The sequence below is a fragment of the Danio aesculapii genome, chromosome 14 (assembly GCF_903798145.1).
Source record: "Danio aesculapii chromosome 14, fDanAes4.1, whole genome shotgun sequence".
NCBI classification, from domain to species: domain Eukaryota; kingdom Metazoa; phylum Chordata; class Actinopteri; order Cypriniformes; family Danionidae; genus Danio; species Danio aesculapii.
Window position 1 is genome coordinate 12,805,300 of NC_079448.1, and position 21,649 is coordinate 12,826,948.

The following is a 21,649-nucleotide window of genomic DNA, read 5'->3' on the forward strand; positions in this document are numbered from 1 at the left end:
AAAGATGTTTATTTTATAGCTTTTATAACTTTATAACGTTTATTTTATAACTGCTGAAATAACATTTGGAGCTTTTATTGTCATTGTATTTTAACCGAATGTAATATTTTAACCTTTATTTAGAGTATATCATTGAATATTTATTAAACCTTTATAGAGTGTAATAACACTCTATAATTTGATTTCAGTTTTCTGTTTAAGGTGCTTAAAAAGAAACATTAATATACACTTACTCACTCCCTTCAGCTTGCTCTCTTCTTCATCATCAGGGGTCACCACAGCAGAATGGTCTACCCATAACTTTACAGAGTAGATTAAATACATTGGGCATGGGGTTCAGAAAAGTTCATCACCTTACCCAACACACACATAATGTGATCATGAACAAATTGTGTATTATTATGTGGACAATGGCCACATTTAAGCCTCTGCAATTACCACTTATAGCATACATTGTTTCTTTGTTTGGAAACTGATGCAGATTTACACACAGGATGACAGTGACGACAATGGCAGGTGTAACACTGTATTGTATTTAGTGGGACAATTTTTTATGTGTTTTTGAGCCATGCATGCAATGATTGTGAATTATTGTAAGTAAGTAATTATGTAAAGGATGTAGCAGACTTTCTAAATATATTTGGCTAAGTCAATCACCTACAGTTAGGAAGCTATCCAAAATACACATTTTAAAAGACAAATTTAGGCTACAGTGCTTACAATATTACATTAAAAATGATATCCATTCAGTAGATGTTTCTATTCAAAGCAACTTACCTCTCATTGAATTGCAGACATTTTATGATGCAGACCTCATATTTCCCTGTGAATTAAACACATAATTTTACTGTAATTTACTTTATCTACCAGACCTTATAGTATAAGACTATAGTATTTTCCCCTCTTTGAGTGTGGGGCACTCATTTATAGTCTCTGTCATGGTAAAGCTAATACTTATTATATTACTTTAAAAAATTGCCTGAACAAGTTTTGTTTGAAATATTATGTCTGCCATCCGGCTCTCTTCCTCTGATGCCCATCTATCATTGTAATGTAAAATTCACACATAAAATTACAGCAGCTTAATTCTTAAAACGTGAAACTTGACAGGATTTTAACATAGACTAACTCATATATGAAGAGGCTTCTGTATATAAAGGTGACTCATATCCAAGTAGAGATTCGCGTTAATACTATCAAAGATATAGTAGAAAATGATAAACTACTGTCGCAATATAAATCGAGCTGCTAAAAATATTACAGGTAATGCAATAGGCTGATTGCCAGGCTATCAACGGATTAACTTATGTAAAGTTTTGTCCATATTTAGGATTTAGATGGGGAAAAGAGACTCGTCATAATAAAGTAAGACTAAAATAAAATGTCTCAAATTGTGTGCTGTTGCCACATCAAACTTACGGACTTAGGAGCATCTTGGTGATGACAGAACACTCTGTTGATAGTTTAATTGGCTATTTGTCCTGTCGCCATTCTATTCCCTTCTATAAGCTAACAGAGCAAATTAGATCCACCTTCGAGAAACGATGACGATGAAGAGGAAGGTGATAGTGGTGAAGGTGAAGCGTAGCCTAGACTTTACCACTCCCATACTAACGTCAATGTGTAGCCTAAAACTCTCGATTGCATATGTAAAATACTAAAATGTAGCTTTACACAAACATGTTAGAATCACTCACAAAGTAGAAAACAATAGAACAATGAATAAAACATGAGGAGAACAATAAATTAGGGAGAAATTCGTTCATTCTCCTGTTCTCTCTCCTCCTCGCCCATACGCTTTTCCGATCCGCCCATGTTTGTTCTTTTTCCATATGCATATAGATGAATGAACCCAAAAAGATATTTGGAATATATTTTTCAGCACAAAATTATCCACCACACTCACAAAAAAACGATCAACCTTAGACAAATCTTGATGATTGTTTAACGTGACATTAATACGTAAGTTGTAAATGTATATTGTTTAGCAAAACGTTGTCTTTTTACATAGGCTAATATTTTCATGCATCGCACAATCATCCATTCACAATACCTCACAACAACCACAAAAAAAAACATACTTTAATGAGGAACAATACAGTATGAGCACCAATACATTTAGACTGCATATATATATATATATATATATATATATATATATATATATATATATATATATATATATATATATATATATATATATATATATATATACTTTATCAAATTAATTAATTCCCTCATGGGCCTATGTCATTATATGATTTATTATAATGTTAATTATAGCTTTCTCATAGCAATAATATGACAATGAAAATAACAAGCCTAAATAAATAAACGAGTAATAAAAGCTAAACAAGTCTCGCTTGGCAAACACTGACCGCGCTATTTCATCAGCGTTGGAAATGACAGCTCCTCTTGGCTTTATATGAGCATTCGACGGGTTGCATAAAGCTGAAAACTGGGGATGTTCAGGCGATAAACAACGTATGACGTAATGTCAGTTCAGTTACTTAAAAATGGTTAATCAGTATCCCAAACGGGAACCTGAACTATAGCCTATAAACTTTTCAAGGTGGTATGTGCGTCTTTATTTCGCCAATATAAAAAAGCACCACAGTCATGAGTTTGAAATAAAAAGGTGCAGGTAAACTAGCCACAAGCTGCTCCGTCGTTTACTACAGGTTTCATTTTGTGTACTTGAAGGCTGAGGATGAGAATAAAGAAAAATGTGCGATAAACGATCTTGACACACAGAGGGCGCTCTCTTCATTACATCACGGCTGTGATGCGGGCAAATGTGCAACATAATTAATTTATGTACAATATTTGATCACAGCATATTTTTAAATCATCTTGTATACAGTCACGCTAAATGTATATTGTAAAGCTGATCGACAAGAGGGTCGAATAATGATGAAATTGTTTCTACGTCAGTTGAAAATATAGGCAATGTAAGCGATGCAAAATCTAATTATTTCTTTGCAAAACCTAATTAGGCATTAAAAAAGGTTAACGCCAGCGCCTGAAACCGTTTTTGTTTAATAATCCCATTACTGACGGCTCATCATGTATAAAATGGCGCAGAAGGACACAAACTTTCCACTTGTTAAAGTGAATCTCCCAGAAAAAGACAAGACAAACTCTACATTAGACCACTGTTAGGATATGACAGGATACCAAACGGAAAGGCGCATCACAGCACTGTAAGTAGCTAGAAGATTTTAACATTTTAAACATATACCTTTTTAAACTCTGACATTGTAAAATTCAATTTTTATTTGAACTGAAATATGCTTGATATTTTGTCTAAAGCTGCATGTGCTCGGTTTTTGAGACCGCTGAAATGTTGTGCAGTGTTTTTTCCTCTGAGATCACTGCGCTGCTCAAACCATCAGCCTACGTGGCAGAGCAGCTGCAAATAGTTGTTATTCTCAGAGGAATCGCGGTGTTTAACGACAGCTCATATTGATAAAGAACAATTTTGTATAGATATCTTGCAGTGTGTGGAACAAAATGAAACCACTGAAGGAATACAATTACAATTCAGAATCAGACTGTAGCGAAATGCTTTACGTTTGCCTTTGTGTTGCGCACAACGAATAGGCTGGTTTATTCTGCATCGCAGCGTTTAAAATATTTGTTTTAATTAAGCTGTTTATTTAATAAAAACTAAAAATGCTGTGTTATTTGGTTTTAGATTAGCCAGCAGATTTATTTCAGTGATCAGTTTAGAACAAACATGAATTTGGAAAATAGGCTACATACCATTTAATTTCATGTCCAAGCAGTCTCTAGAAAAAGAAACAGAAAAGTAAAGCATTTTAGTAAAAACCGAAGCAATTACCAGGGAAACCCTTTCACTTTTGCACCCTTAACCTTTCCCTACTTCGAAACGGATCCATCACATCGGACGATGGGCTTTCCGTCCAATCTGCATAGAAGCCAAAGCTCAACAAAAGAGACGGAGTGACAGCCCAGAGTCAAAGACTGTGTAAAGCCAGAGAAATCAAAGACTGTCATCAAAAGGAATGTGCTTGTTATCGGAAAAGAAGACTGTATTCTCTCCGCAGCTGTGTATCGAACCCAGAATAAAGGAATTAAACAAACAGGATCAGAAATTGAGCGAAACAAACGTAATTCTGGACAAGCGAGGAGAAGGCACAATAGAAAAATAGTGATGCAGAAAATCGACTTTTAAATAATATCTCTCAACTTATTGATCAAAGGAAACATCGCATAATTATGAATGTGTCGGCTAAAAATACGGCAGAGTTTATGCGACTTTGGATTTTTTTTAACAAACGAAATACATTTAATACGGAGTGAATAAAATAAAGCATGAAAATCATTGGACATTTTAGGAAGTTAATAAGGTAATTCGATCTTTTTCCAAAATATTTAGCATTTACCAGTTTGCCACGGCTCGTAGTATTTTTATTTTTTACCACTGAATTAAGAAAAACCTTAACCAACTTTACTGATTTATAACGAAATAAAGGTAAATACACTCAGTGGAAAAGTACTTTGTGTTGGTCCTTTACTTAGTTGACCTGGTTCCGCTGAATTGATGGGATCGTGACTGTCACCGCAAATTGCCGAGGCGTTTCACAGATTTCAGGATGACATGAGCTATTGTCACTGCAGTGTCCTTATAAGTTGCACTCAAAGACATGGGAAACAAACGAATGAATAATAAAATTTTCAAATATATTCAAGGTTGTATAATATTTTGATAGGCCTACGTTTTTCGGAAGAAATTATGTCGGATGAATTTATTTATTTGCCTAAAATCCTATCTCTCCTTTACGCGGTTTGTTTTCTGTGTCCTTCTTATGTATCTTCTTATGTGTTATTGCACAATTGTTATAATCCTTAATCAGTTCATAATATTATTTTTGTTATTATTATTTTACATTTCACTGATGAGTTTAAAATGCATTGAATTAATAAAAAACATTAAATGTTGTAATATCCGACAGGACTATACAATATTCAAAAAGCACACCATTCAATAGAAAAAAGAGAAGAAAACAAAAAAACAAAAAAACAAAACAGTGATAAATAAATACCTACAAAAAATGTCATGCTAAATCCTAATTCTGAAATTATTCTGATATTAATAAAAACAAACGCATATTACAGACTAACGCAATAGGCTAGCCTATATAAGAACATTCCTAAAAGTAGCCAATGGAATGTCGGGAATTAAATAAGGGAAACCATTCAACCGCAAAAACAATAAACGACAACAAACAAAATAAACAAAGCCCTCACTGACCAATAAAAAATAACGCAAGACGAAGATAAAAACACGCCAAGATATCTAAACACGCACTGTATGTAGCCTAACTATTCAACAATTTTAAACGCGTAATTATTCACTGAGTGTGCTTGATGAACCGTTAAACGTAAAGCGTTAATGTTTTGGATGATATTCGACCATGTGTGTTTTATGAACATTTTCCCAAGCTAAATGGAGACATCAAATTAAAAATGAGTTATTGACAGGTTGAGGCAAATAAGCCAAGGCCGAGGTCTGCACACAAAGAAGCACTTTTATAACTGCCCCGTGGAGAATTTAATGTCAAGAGGACCATAACAGTATCGTTATTAACTATCAGCTACAATCTCAGAACGACTTAATCAAACACAAGGAGCTCGAGTGGGAGTACGGATGTAATAATGGCTTTAAAATATGACGAAATTATTTCCCGTCATTGCAGAAAACAAATTGAACATTTATTGCATATATATTAAAAATTATACGCTGGTGCGTGGAGCTCGTGTCTGTTTTATTGAGGCGCTCCTAAAGGTGAATCCTCTGAGGAAACATTTTTTTTCTGTCTTGTTAGTCCCTCTGGAGAATGTTGCGAAATTGCCTTGAATCTTCCAAATTGATTCAGAAAAATAATTCATAACCGATGTATAAAGAACAAAACTTCACCCTCTTTAATGAGCTGACGAGTGCTTTTCGTGTGAGTCTTAAAAGCGGGTTTCACAGTTTTTTCATGAACGTAAAATAATAAAGCAGGGCATAAGCGGCAGTCACGTTTACTCGGCCTGCGTTTCAGTGCAAAAATTAAAAATAAAAGAAACCCCACATACTTATGATTTGTTTCCTAAACATAACGATTATGGAGCTACAATGCTTGTATTGTGCATTAGCTCTGAAAATAGCGCAGACTCCCGTCGGCATGGCGAAGAGGCCTGCTCTTTGTCTCTGATGGTAGATGAATGGCTGGTGTCACCCACATGATTGGTTTGCACTATTAAATTGTCAAAAAGAAAGGATTTCCCTAATAATGGTTTTTATGAAGAGTTATGGAATGTGGCGTTTCTGGGGATGGACGCGAGGACTAACAAGGGTTAGGAGAGGAGGGGCAATGCCCAAGGTCACGCAGAGTTTTCATCAATGATTATGCTTTAACCTCTCTGTGTGGTCAGCGACGTTGCACTTAGTTTATCCCTGCAAAGGACAGCTACATCTCCTACCCAACCTGTTTAGAGTCATGACCCAAAGCATGCAGATATAGGTAAATTCTTCTGAAAAGACAATATAAAGTAGTAGAATTGCGCGCTAGCGTTTGTGATTAACAAATAATTAACATCAGGCTGCTTATTGCTCATCTTTCAGCCTTCTGTTAGGTTAGCCTATACCACCTGTTTGTGTATCTCGTTATTATAACGTTCTTTAAAATAAGAAAAATAAAACCGTTCTTTTAAGAACCGACCAGTGAACGGTTCTTTTAGGAACACAGAACTAACTAAGGCAAAATTCACGGTGAAAACTATTGTGGAACCTTATTTTAATTACGTCGGTAGCTGTGTCTAATACGCATGTAATGCACACGTAGCTTATTGAATATAACCGCAAATCCAAAACGTCGGTAAACTTTTTTCCAGCAGAGTCATATTCTAGGTTTTCGTGCTAAATGTTAACAGCTTAGATCAATCCATTCTTTCTCTAAGAACAAATCGATGTTGACTTGAACACTCGGCCCCTTTGTATGCATTGTGTTGCTGACCTCAGTTGAAGATTTATGTATTTTTGATATTAAATTCCGTCTGTCATTAACACTGCTCTCTTGTTGACTTTTCTTGACCCATCGACCCGTTCCCCAAACTTTCCCATATTTAACGCGGGACCCCTCCTCTTCTTCTTTGGGGTCGTTCGCCTCCTTTAGCTTCTATGTTGAACGAGTTGCCCGTCGTTGGCATGTGCTGTTTGCTCTGTTCTTGAACTTCAGTGCATTAGACAGGACCTGTCCCCCTCCTGTACTTTGAACTCTAGATCTTCCCCTGAGTAAATGCCTTGTCCTACAAGTCTCCCCCTGGTTGCCCAGCTTGCTAATTAGTTAAACAAACGCATCCCCTAATGATTCCCTGGGCTGGCAGGGTTGGAGTCGTTTTGTTCACCTCAGCTTCTGCTGGCGAGGGTCTTTGCTTGTCCTGTTAGAGGTTTGGCCTCTCTGACCCAAACTAACGGCGGGTTGTTAAAGCTGCTGGACGGCCCTGTCCGAAGGTCCATCCCCCACCAGGCCAAAGGGCACAGAGCTGAGACAGAGTCGGAATGCCCACCAGCTGTTAACGGTGACAACCACTATACAAAACGCCCAGCGGTGGAGAAGCGGATCGTTGTCATCTGACCTAGGCTATATGATTTTACATGATCTGCTCAATGTTAGTTTCGTCGTAAAACGTGTTGTTGGTGGTATGGCATCCTATAATAATAATAATAATAATAATAATAATAATAATAATAATAATAGACATAATTCGTCGTCGCTTCAGTGCTTGTCAAAAATATGGGGAGCATTCCGTTTTCTTAGCAGTGACCGCGCTGTGTCTGCGCGCTCCGAGGAGGTCTGGACAGAAATGGATACTAATTGCGGGGACTGTAACACTGCTGGTCGCCGCAGAGCCTCGGGCGATCCCCAGACCTGCTCGTCAGCAGTTAATTGACAAGGGCTTGTCTGTTTTTGAGAGCAGCTGGTCCTAAGCACTGGCACACAAACGCAATCTTGACACGGCCTCTATTCGCCCGAAGCAGTATGAGGAAAAACGCAGTTAAATAGAGGGAGATTTATTAAAACTCCCTTTGGGTGTCGCGAAGTAAGATATTTCCGATTTTGCCCTTGCCTTACCACCCTTGCTAATAACTGAGCGCAGTAGGGGCCATTTCTGTTACCGTGCATGATGGACAAACAAGAATGAAATTGTAAAAATAAAGATTTAGTTCAAATGAACGAAACGCCGCGATTACCCTTTTTCCAGTATTCAGTCCCCACATAAAGCAACTCTAATGCCCGACAAAACATAACCTAATTACATTACCTTGATATTAATGTATTGGGGCGCCATAAGCCAAAGTGACTTGAATTTTAAACGCAGCTAGACTTTGAAAGGAACACTCGATCCACCACGTTAATAAAAAGACCTTTCTTGATATTTGAACCATAGGCTACTGCAGGGCCATGTTTTGAAGGAGTCAAGAGACACTGAGGTGGTATTGTTTGGTTATAAAATAGAAAGAGTTTTTGCAACTTTCCCACTGCCGGCCGGATGAATGTAAAGAAATCCTTTTCTGTCCGCTTTTACACTGAAATCGCGATTTTTTCGTGTATTCTCACGAAGCTCCCCCCTTATGTCACAGTAACAATGCCTGGAGTGAAGCACCCCGTAGGAGCTCCACAGTTGGGGATCTCTTGGATTGTTTTAGACATCTTTAGATTTCATCAATCAAAATGACTGCAGTTTTCCATAAAAATGCTGAATTTAGGACAAGGTCTGAGAGAGCTAGGTAGAAAATGCGACGCTGTCTCGGTCGATGATAAATGGCCATCCTTTGACTGGGTAAACAGAGAAATACGTGCCTGATTCACTTGTCCTGCAGGTTTTATTTTTTTTCTGAATAAAAAGAGTTGACAGTGACATAGGAGCTCATTTGGATTACATTATTGTTTTTAGAACTTCACAATTATAATATCGTTTTAGTCAAAGCATTACGCCTTATATTTGTTGCAGCTACTGTAGCTATTTCAAAAGAAAACAATAGGCTAGGGGGGGTGCGGGGGGGTGCATGAACAAAGCTTCATACAAATATAAGTAGTCTATACAAACTAGTACTTTTTGCAATAGAAACTGATAACATGAGCATGAATTTGAGCATGTGCATGAATGCATGCAGGTCTTCATGAGGCAATATTTTGATTTTGCTTGATCGAAGGATTGAAGAGTCACATAAATTATCAGCTGATATAGACAGGCAGATATAGACAGAAAAACAGAAAAAAATGGCAATGAAATGTAAAAAGCGTCTTTATTGCGTTTATTGTTGGACTGCGACATTTGCATGTAATGAATGAGGTAATCTAGTCCTTATTACTTTATTGATCATTAATGTTGAGAAATAAACCATTAAGTGAAATCATTTGTTCTGTAAGAAATGCATCTAAGGTCTGAATTGACCTTGTCGACTTGAAGAATTGTTTAATTTTGGTTCTTGGTTGGAGTACGGTGGGCATTGGATGCTAATAGAGATCTAATTGATGGGTGAAGTGGCGTTTCTGCTCTTATTGCGCCCTGGCGTCTGCTGTAAAATAGAGCCATAATCCGATTGAGGTATTCCTCCAGGAGACGAGTGTGAGCCTACGGCCAGGGGGAAAATCGTTATTAAAAAAGTTAGGCTCAGAGAGAGAAGTTCGACATACTGTTGAGGCCTGATGAAAAAGAAGAGAAAAGTGAAATCATCGACAAAGCTGACGAAATATCATTCTCCATCTGTAACCACTCTTACTGTTGCTGCCAAGAAGGTGTACTACACTTTACAATGTCTTTGTGATATTAACTTTGTGATAAGAAACCAAGAAAATGCTACAGTGAAATCTTTTTAAGCACTTTGTCATATACACCGCGCAATACATGCATTAAATTTAAAATATTGTAAAAGAAAATTTATACATTGTTTTTATATAATTTCATAGACATACAAAAATATAAAACATTAAATCCTTTACAAAATAAATTTATATTAAAATGTGTAGTTGCAGTGGAACTGGTCTTCAAGGAAAACGGGCAATCGTGACGTTAAAATATTTAGTAGTTTATTTATCTTTTAGTTATAAGTTTTAAATTGGAATAGTTAATTAGTATGCATTTTTACAGTGTCGTGTGTACCCCTGATAAAGTTATGTCTTTGCGTGGGTTAAATAGGCTCTGCCTTTATTAACCATAGTTAGGCCTAGTAATATGCTAATTATAATGAACTCTCGCCGTGTGGTCCCCCATTATAAGGGCATATTTTACACAGCCTATCTTATCTGAATACCATAAATTTGTTAATTTAATAACGTTCGGTTACATTTTATTTTACGATGTCCTTGTCACAATAAACATACTTTTAAGTAATGAGTAAAATTAATTAACTACATGTTTTCAATTAGAGGTTATGTTTAGGGTTATTTGCGACATGGAACGTGCAACAAGAACACTGTAAAATAAAAAAGATCTATGTAACATTTTTATGCTAATATACATTTATACGCTATAAAATATGTAACGTTAATTTATTAATAGGCCTGTATCGACAAGAGTTAACCACATGCGCACGGTTTTAAACCGCACTGCAACATTTTTAGTTATGTTTTTTTAGTTAATAGTTCCGAGAAACATCGTGTAAAATCATTCTCGATATATTTAAAATAAATCTAGAAACAACAAATCTAGAAATAATTAGGCCTACATAAAATTTTCGAATAATTTGCTGCATTAAATCATTGGACGCAGCGCAGTTTGCAGTATGCGCAATTTAAAACATCACTGTCTTAATTTTTCTAAATGTTTGTATTTCGAGACTTCACTGAAACATTTCGGAACAAATGCGCGATTGATTTGAGTGATCAGTCTTATAGTAAACATTCTCTCTGTCTCTCTTTCTCCTATAGAGATGGTTGAAGCCTGTCTATGCTCTGAGCTCGCCCTCACAGGCGGATGATTGATGAGGCATGGGGGCAAGGCCGAGCACGCACAGCATAAAGACCCATACACGGCTCAATAAAGCCGGGCCTGAGCGGGGACCGGGCGCGCTCAATAGACGTTGGCGCGAGTAGATTGAGGCCAACGGCAGAGAGGAAGGTGCTCTGTTGTCCCATAATCCAGTTAGCCATTGAGCCACCAGCCGTCTGGAGCACGATACAGAGCAGCGGCGAAGGATGGCCGAGGAGAGCAGAGGACAGAAAGGTTGGATAGCCCAGAGGGGGGTTTGGGAGAGAGGCACAGCTCGAAGCCCCTGCTGAGAAAGACAGAGCGGGAGAGTGAAAGAGAGAAAAATAGCGAGACCATTGCAGTCCCACGTCTGGAACAAACGGCAAATGTGAAGGTGGAGATTAAGCAGATTTATTTGCATACAGAAGTCAAATATAGAAAAGACATTGATCTAATGTACAGATGAAAGTTTGCCATGTGATGGTTGGCATTTGTATTGTTTAAATATATTTCTCACTAATAAATTGGTATTACAATGATCATCTAACATTTACATCCCATCCAATCAATGACGTGGTAAATATTTTTCCATCAATCTCACTGAAACCTCATTCAGTTTTACCCACACGTATTATGCTAGTCAGTAAATTTCCAATACATGTCCAGCACAGTTCACAGAGGAAGAATATCTCAATGTGAACATGAATAGGCAGCCATCAGGATCCGTCATAAGTGCTCCATACGTGGCCTGCACACCATGCTCTCTGCTCTTCTCCACCTCATCATTTACAAACACAGCATCAGTCAAAAACACAATTAGTAGGCTCTAATCCCCTGCCAAGAGTGCCTTTCATCCAGCCAAGGCCACAGACAAGGTATCCTGCAGAACTGCCTTGTTCCTGGAGGCCATAGAGACAGAGAGAGTGATGGGGAATGAGAGGGATGGAGCAATCATGCTGCACTCATGCTGCCTGCTGTGTTTCTCAGCAGGTTTTTCACAGCTCTCATCTTTCTCTGCTTTTTATAATAATTTTTTTCAGAATTTGGTTGATGGTTCTCAAGATACTTTTGAAGGACGATTAGTGTTTTTATTATTGCCTTGTGGGTATATATATACTGAGAAGTATGAAGGTTTACAACAGAATAGTGTGTGGATGATATTCATCACAGTGTATTTCATGTCATTATTTTGCTAAATGAACCACTTGTGTTCTACAGCCCTCTGATTCTCAACTAGTGCTAAGAAACATCTGTGTTTGCTTTTCTTACATGTTGATGAAGGCCACATGACTTTTATTTATTGAATGAAATGTCCCATTTTGGTTTCCTGCATCAAATTAAATTAGCAAAAATGATTTATAGATCATCATTATCATCATCATCCTTGTAAAATTAATGATCAAAATATTGGTGAAATTATGGGTGTCCATTCTTAAACATGACATATATATAAAAATAGGAAACAACCCATTGTGATCATGCTACATTTTACCATATTTTAAAATTGCAAACATTTTTGCTGATAAATAGGTAAAACCTAGGGATTTAAAAGATAGTGTCAAAGTATAAAATTGTAAAATAACAATTACTAGAACTTATAATACTTCATAGTTTTTTAATATGTAATCAGGTGATAATTGTTCTATATATGGCTGACATTTTTGGGGGGGTATTGTTACACAGACAATGATATTTTAGTGGCTTTTTTCTGTAAATCATTGTAAAAAATGTATAATATACCTTCATGCTGCACATATGTATTATTTATTTAATATGTTGCAAGTATTTTACACCCATCTTGGAGAAAAATATTTTCAATAAAGATCAATATTCCAAATTTCAACTCAAAGACTTCTTCTTTCCTCCCAATACTGTCAAAACCACAAAAGCCCTGTTGGTTAACAGGTTGAAGTGAAGCTGGTTCTGTGTGTCTCCATGTATTTGTGATTAGAGCAAGGGTGGGAAGCCATATTTGGAGCCACAGGATCTTCTTAATTTGATTCCAACTAAGGTTTTAATTGCTCAATTGAAGTCATAATTTAGCCATAGGAATCCCTTTCACCTGTTCTCCAAGATTTGATTCTGTCATGGTTAGAGTTTCTTAAGCTGTCTGTTCGATTCATAGATCTGATGGGGTTGACGTTGCTTGCAAAAAAATTGAGCTGTTGCTATGCTACCCATCTCATACTTGATACAGTGTTTGTGCTTGTATACTAATCCAACATTCTTAAAGAGTTTTCAGACACTTTTAGAAATCACATGCACACAGATAAAAAAGATCAGTTCCCAGCAAGCATTTTTTTTGTTTTCAAAAGATGTCTAAAAGATGTCTTATAGATGTCTAAACATAGTCATCTTGGCTAAAATAAGGCTAAATATGGGCTATCAGTAAAAATCTAATAGATGTCTAAGAAGAGGCCAAAATTATAGTCAACAAATAAACAAACGACTACACATATAAAGTCTGTCTAATCTGTCTATTTGTCCATTAGTCTTGTTTATTAGTGGGCTATTCTTAGATGTCTATTAGATTTTCACTGACAGCCCAAGTTAAGCCTTATTTTAGTCAAGCTGTCTATGTTTAGACATCTATAAGACATCTATTAAACACAAAATTGTTTGCTGGGGTTATTGTGGCCAAGAAATAAAGGTTAAAAAAAGGGTGATGCCATAGAGTTCTCCAAAGAGTTCTAAATAAGTTCTAAACCTAGAAGTTTCAAAAATATTTTCTTTCCTTAGTGTAAAGAGAAAATTTAATTGAAAGTTAATGGTTTGTGGAAACAAACATTTCAATAAGCAACCAATATTTTTTACCATGAAACAAAAACATGCAAAGAGTACGTTTAAATGAATGCCTTGTCTACCCCAGGTAATGATATGAACTTGTATGGATAAAGGTACAAAGATATCCATTTGACGACTTTAACCCTAAATGTAACAAGTTTTCTCTTTTTCTTTGAGTGAAGAGTATATGGCCTGGATTGTGAAGTACTCATGCTGAAATGCTACAGTTAGTACTGTGATTTAATATTCATTCATTCATTCATTTATTCATTTTCTATTCAGCTTAGTCCCTTTATCGCAACTGCAGAATAAACCGCCAACCTATCCAGCATATGTTCTACACAGCGGATGTCCTTCCGGCTGCAATCCATCACTGGGAAACTTCTATACAAACTCATTCACACACACATACACTATGGACAATTTAGCTTACCATTTAGCAATTCCCCTATACCACATGTCTTTGGACTTGTGGGGGAAACCGGAGCACACAGAGGAAACCCACGCAAACACGGGGAGAACATGCAAATTCCACACAGAAATGCCAACTGACCCAGCCCAGACTCGAACCAGTGACCTTCTTGCTGTGAGACGACAACGTGTCGCCCTCTGATATAATATTCTACAATCTTTTAGTCTTTCAGGGTTTTCAGTCATTTTGGTGACATGGACCCTAAAATATTAAATGTAAAATCAAAAAGTTTCTTGCATAACAACCCATTTTCTTTCACAAAAATGCTGTTATAAATTCATTCATTCATTTTCCTTCAGCTTAGTCTCTATTTTAAAGATCGCCACAGCGGATGCCCCTCCAGCCACAACTCGGATATTGGGAAACATCCATACACTCTCATTCACACACGTACTCATACACTACATCCAATTTCATTCATTCATTCATTTTCTTTCATTGATCAGGGGTCGCCACAGCGGAATGAACCTCCAACTTATCCAGCACGTGTTTTACGCAGCGGATGGCCTTCCAGCCACAACCTAATACTGTGAAACACACATACACTCTTGCCTTCAGACAAATACACTACGGCCAATTTAGCTTTTTCAATTCACCTATACCGCATGCCTTTGGACTGTAGGGTTAACCAAAGCACTCGGAGAAAACCCATGCGAACACAAGGGGGAATATGCAAACACCACATAGAAATGCCAACTGACTCAGCCGAGGCTCGAACCAGCGACCTTCTTGCTGTGAAGTGATTGTGCTACCCACTGCGCCACCATGACGCCCTATATCCAAACTAGTTTATTCAATTCACCTATAGCGCATGTCTTTGGACTGTGGGGGAAACCAGAGCATGTGGAGAAAACCCACACGAATACAGGGAGAACATGCAAATTCTCAAACACTCGAACCAGCAACCTTCTTGCTGTGAGACGACAGTGTTAACCACTAAGCCACCCTTTTTTGTAGTTTTTATTTTGTTTTACATGTTATAGAACTGAACTGTATATATTCAAACTTCTATTTTAGTACTTTAACATTCATTTTAATTGGTATTTATTTGTTCACGTTGATCATCATTTACTCATCTTTCAATTGTAACAAACCTGTGACTTCCATAGTATTTATTATTTTACAACTATGGAAGCCAATAGAACTCTTTAACATTTTTTAAGTATCTTCTTTTGTGTTCAACAGGAAAAGAAACCTTATAAAGATATGGAACAACTTAAAGGTCGTAACATTTTCATTATTGGGTGAACTATCCCATTAATACAATTTTATTTAAAATTTGTATATAATTTTTGTTTTATACATTTGTATGTTTAATCCAAACAATCCTATGTCCCCTAAAACCCCAGATTGCCTCTTGGTTTAGTCAGTTGTGTACATTCAGCTTTATTATTAAACAATATATTCATTGATCAAAGATCAGCATTACAGAATCTTTTAATGTCACTAATGCACAATAATCATAACAATAATTTGCATGTAATAGAAAAACCAACAGTTTGAAGCAAATTTTACATTTGAAAATGACTAGAATTCTGATCCACCTTATATTTCATAACCTAATAAACACAGAAAGAATACACAGGCAATGGAGTGTCTTTGCCAGATATATCACTTCTGGGATATGAAACGCAAGACAGACGGGAAAGAGACAGAGAGAGAGAGAAAGGCCTCGGCTGCATGTGGGAGTGTCCGCAAGCAAGAGAATAATCACAATGTAATCAAATTGCCCTGTTTGATAATGGACGGCGGGAAAACGAAGAGGAATTCCAGGCAAATTTGTGCAAATAAAAAAAGATTCCTCCTGACATGATGTGCCGGTGAGAGCCAGGATATAATGAGGTGTAATTTGTCTAAGAGCTTCCCCCCCCACTTGCCTCCCTCAGCCACCGTATTCTACTTAAGAATCAGAGTTCATTTCATGGACTGCCCATCATTCACTCTCTCCAAGTCTGTCTCTCCGCCAACGAGTGAGAGTCTCCTCAAAGTACGTACCACTGTTTGTGTGTGTGTGTGTTTTAAAGTGAGCCTCATCCATTTCAGGTGGATGTTGCAACAGAGAGCAATAGATGGAGTTGTCTGGTGAAGTATGAGTTGTGCTGCTGGCGGGAATGAAGATACAGTCAACATGTGGGGGTATGTGTGTGTGCGTGTGTGTGTGTACGGCCTCCTCGACCGTATATATTTCTGCAACATAAGCAGCCTCACTCAGTCTCTCTGCCGGTGAGATGACTCTTCCTCTCCTGAGGGGAGAATTACCTACCACCAGCCAACGCTTCCCCCTTGCCATCCCTCACAGCTCCCATAAATTATTGGAGATTTTCATATTTCAGATTTCATCTACATTCATCTAGCGCAGCTGGGTGGCACTGGGCAGGGCTGATGGAGGAGAGGAGGGGGCCAACAGGGCGTCAGAGAGGAGAGCTGAACGTTTGGCAAGCTGGCGGTGGGGCCCCTGAGATGGCTCTAATTGAATTGCGAGGCCCTTGATTAGATTAGCCTTGCGGCAGCTTGCTGCCAATCTGAAGTATGGGTGCCTTCCATCCTACTTAACCCCTCTGGCCCACCCCACTACACACACACCCACAGCGGCCGACGCGCACCGTGCCGAGCAGCCAGCCAGGCGCAGTGCCCCCTATATACTTTTAGAGCATCAGAGTTGGGTGCTTTTGTGATTTTTCTTTCTCTTTGTCGCTACTTGTAAAAAAAAGCAATCTCTTCCCACAATGTCCATCTACTGGAACCTCCTCCACCCCACGCCAGAGTCACTACTGCTGGCCCTGAATTAATCCAGTTACTCAGAGTTTGTTTGTTTTTCAGTTAGGAGTGTGTGTGTGTGTGTGTGTGTGTGTGTGTGTGTGTGTGTGTTTGTGTGTGTGTGTGTGTGCGTGTGCGTGCGTGTGCGTGTGCGTGTGTGTGTGTGTGTGTGTGTGTGTGTGTGTGTGTATGCATGTTTGGTAATGTGACTATATTTAATATTTAATGTAAAAGCAGACTATGGAATTGAAGGTCAAGTTTGAATAGAGCTTGGACCGGTATATGATTCTGGCGGTGTGATAACCTTGGATAAAAATACTACGGTTTCACGGTATTACGATTACTGATCTAAAATATTCTCTCTTTTTAAATGTCTGGCTGAAAAAATGTAAACTTTTTTCCCCTTTGAAACATTTTAAATATTTTGTAACAGTAAACATGTCACGCTAAATAATTCTAATAATAATAATTCATTGACGTTTGCTGTCTTCATTAGTTTCAAAAACTAAATTGGTTTCTTTACAACTTAAAATGGCATCTTTGGATATCTTTTCTGCTGGAGATATTGTAGTCCTAAAAAATTATAAAAAATCAAATAAATCTTATAAATACCACTGGAACATATAAGAGAAAATATTTGGTGATTTTAAAACCTTGATTTTTCCAAACAGCAGCATAGCTTTAAAATGGTAATCATCCAATGCCTATTCCACAATACAAATCAGTTTTAAATAATCTTTGCAAAACATAATGATATTAATAATATCGTAATATCTTCAAGACTTTAGTCACATTTAGGACAATATAGCATCAGCAGATTTGGTATGTTTGCAATCACCCAACATGACAAAACAGTTATGTTAATACAGGTAATATAATCTGATTACTTCTGTTAGATTACTTCTGAATTAACTCTTTATCACACTGAGCTGATTGGAATAACCATGTTCCATGTTGAGATAAAATGCAAAGAAAATCTCTGTCTTACATGAATCTAAAATGGTTTTAAATTCTACATTTGAATGTATTTACGAGTCCAAATATGTTGTAAATAATAATCATCAAAAGAAGAAGGCTTTGAAAAAGAAGTAGTTATAAAAATTCAAAGATAAAAATTATAAGTTATAAAAATTCAAGCAGTTAGGATTTGTCATATAGTGTTTGTCACACTATGATAATCTGCAGCACTAGGTAGATTACAAATGGTAGTCTGTTACTGAATCCACGAAAATGTATTTACTATAATGTTACATGAGTGATAATATAATCTGACTTTTTGATTAATTAAAGATTTCTTTGGACCTAACTCACATAGTGTATTCAACTCATTTTATGTACCGTATTTTTGTAAAATCAATAGATAGAACATCTATCCGATCCTCAAAATGTTTCAGCAAACACCACTTGACATTCATTCATTTATTACTTTTTATGAATTTTTATATAAATTAAAATTATGCAAGATAAGCATTTTAATTGTAATTTAATTGTAACTGCAAATTACTAATTTTGATTTGTTTTATTTAAGTTTTCAAGATGTAATCCAGATTACATTACATATAATTAGTTACTACCTCAGCTATGTACACAAGTTAGACATACTTCAGAATAGACAGATTTCCCAATTTCTGTTTAACGGAGAGATTTGTTGAACATATTTCTAAACATATTAGTGTTAATAACTCATTTCTAATAACTAATTTATTTTATCGTTGTCATGATGACAGTAAGTAGTATTTTACTAGCTATCTTTAAAGTGTCATTAAAAGGCTTAACTAGGTTAATCAGGTTAACTAGGCAGGTTAGGGTAATTAGGCAAGTTATTGTATAATGATGGTTTGTTCTGTAGACTATCGAAAAATATACAGCTTAAAAGGCTAATAATTTTGACCTTAAAATGGTTTAAAAAAATTAAAAACTGCTTTCATTCTAACCGAAATATGCAAATAAGACTTTCTCCAGAAGAAAAAATATTATCAGACCTACTGTGAAAATTTCCTTGCACTCTTAAACATCATTTGGGAAATATTTAAAAAAGAAAAAAAAAATTCAAAGCTAATAATTCTGTCTCCAACTATATATATATATATATATATATATATATATATATATATATATATATATATATATATATATATATATATATATATATATATATATATATATATATATATATATATATATATATATAATTATTATTATTATTATTATTATTATTAGCCCCCTTTTTAATTAATTAATTTATTTTTTATATTTCCCAAATTATGTTTAATAGAGCAAGGGCATTTTCACAGTATGTCTTATTTGTTTTATTTCGGCTAGAATAAAAGCAGTTTTTAACTATTTAAGCCATTTTAAGGTCACAATTATTAGCACCTTTAATATATATATATATTTTCTATAGTCTACAGAACAAACCATCGTTATACAATAACTTGCCTAATTACCCTAACCTAGTTAGGTTAAATACATTTTACTCAAACTACCACTTTTTAAATTTTACTCAAAGTATGAGTAAAAAGTAGCCCTTTCAAAAGTACTCAAGAATAGTGAGTAATGAGTATTACGCTGTTAAAAACTGATGTGTTTACATGTGATTTGTAGATGTGTGTAAACGTAACATTCTGTAGTGCATTTAGTGGCAGGCACACATCATCATAAGACGTTAATATTATGTTAGATTTAGGTTGTGACGTATGTTGACCAAAATTCAACATATAGCCAGCATCTAAGTACAACGTTATTTTGATATAATGACGTCAAATGACATTGATATTTGGTTGATTTTAGGTTGTTAGAAAGTGACCAAAATCCATCATCGACCAAACATCTAAAATCAACATCATATTGACGTCAAATATTGACATTTATTCATCAGGTATGGCAACCAAAATCCAATGTCTGATAGATGTCAGTAGTGGACGTCCACACAACGTCAAGCTGTAACATCATTAGACGCTGATATTTGGTTGGTTTTAGGTTGGACATTTAAGTTGGCCTGATGTTGAGTTCTGACATCAACTCGATTTTGATTTCCAAACAAAATGCAACGTCCCCATGACGTTGGGGTCCAAAGTCATTAAGGCCATTTCGGTCATCATACAATAAACAGCTGTCATCTTCTCATCAGTGACATGCATCTAAACAGTCTCTGAGTCAATGCATGTAAAGACTTTGGACATCTTCTTGGACACATTTAATCCTTCCAAACAGTTTGCTGCATTTATAAATCGCCCATGTCTTGAGGTGGTTCATAATGATGCGATCTACCTTCTATGTGCGATTTGATTGGACAGGAATCACACGACTGATTTTTCAAATCCCCATAGACAAGAAAAAATAAAGTAGTGACTGCAGGTTGAAGGAAAGTAGTGGAGTAAAAGTACCGATACTGCACTAAAAATGTACTCAAGAGTAAGTAAAGGTACACATTTTTAAAATTACTCAGCAAATTACAATTCCTGAGAAAAACTACTCAATTACAGGAGTTTGAGTATTTGTAATTAGTTACTTTACACCACTGATACACACATACACACACACAAAAAAAGCTGGGTGATAATAGTAAACTTTACGCGGTTAAGATTTAAATACATATAGCTAGACTATAACATATCCAGCTGTTTAATTGTTTTCATTTGTTATCCAGTGGATAGAAAATATACATAATATAATTAAGGAATACTGTATACTATTTTGTTGCAGCTGGAAGGGCATCCGCTGCATAAAACATGTGCTGGATAAGTTGGCGGTTCATTTCACTGTGGCGAACCCGGATTAATAAAGGGACTAAGCAGAAAAGAAAATGAATGAAATGAATGAATGTATACTATTTTAAAGCATGTGATTATTCTTAGTTCTTAATTAAGCATGTGATTATTATTATTCTTAATTCTCTAATTATAATCATTTAAGATCCAGATTCTGTAAATCCCACGTCAACGTAATCTAAAATGTCCAGATTCTCAACTTATTTAATCTCATAAACTGTTGTATACACTCTAAGAAATAATCGTACAGGAGCTGTCACCACCTTTTCAAAAGATACATATTTGTACCCAATAAGCCCACAGTGGTATCTCAGAGATGCATATTAGTGCCCAAGTGTACCTAAAAAGTACCTTTGAGGTACCATTATTCCCCCTTTAGGTACAAATATGTACCTTTTGAAAAGGTACTGCCCCATTGACAGCTCCTGTACCTTTATTTCTGAGAGTATACCATCTGTTGACATAATTTATATTATATGTAGTATACAGTACTTATGAGTTTTTTGCAAGTCCAAATAATCTGTTTTTACTACAACATTACACCCACAGCACTATCCTGAAACATGACAGTTAGCCTCAGTACCAGCATGGCTGAGCTTTATTCTTCCTGTCTCTCAGCCCGTCTATCTATAACTTCATCTCATGGCTTCGCTGTCTTCACCTTCCTTCTGGCCCTGCCTTGCCTCCCTCACGCCACATCGGTGCCCTGACTGGATGGATAAGGTAGATGAATATGCGCTGTTGTACGGCAAAGAGAAATCATGTTGTGATGCAATTATCATCTATTGTACCCTGTAATTCTATCAGGTCTCTGTTTAACAATAATCTCATGTAGAATGTCTGGGGCCACGGTCTCTTCACTCTCTCTCTCTCTCTCTATTGT

At 36.3% G+C, this 21,649-nt stretch overlaps 1 long non-coding RNA gene across 1 annotated transcript; it reads left to right on the forward strand.

Moving 5' to 3' along the window:
• The first annotated feature begins 3,116 nt into the window (after positions 1-3,116).
• On the forward strand, positions 3,117-11,326 carry LOC130240914 (uncharacterized). Its single transcript, XR_008838813.1, has 2 exons — positions 3,117-3,203; positions 10,944-11,326. It is a non-coding gene; the product is annotated as an uncharacterized LOC130240914 (long non-coding RNA).
• Positions 11,327-21,649: the final 10,323 nt, after the last annotated feature.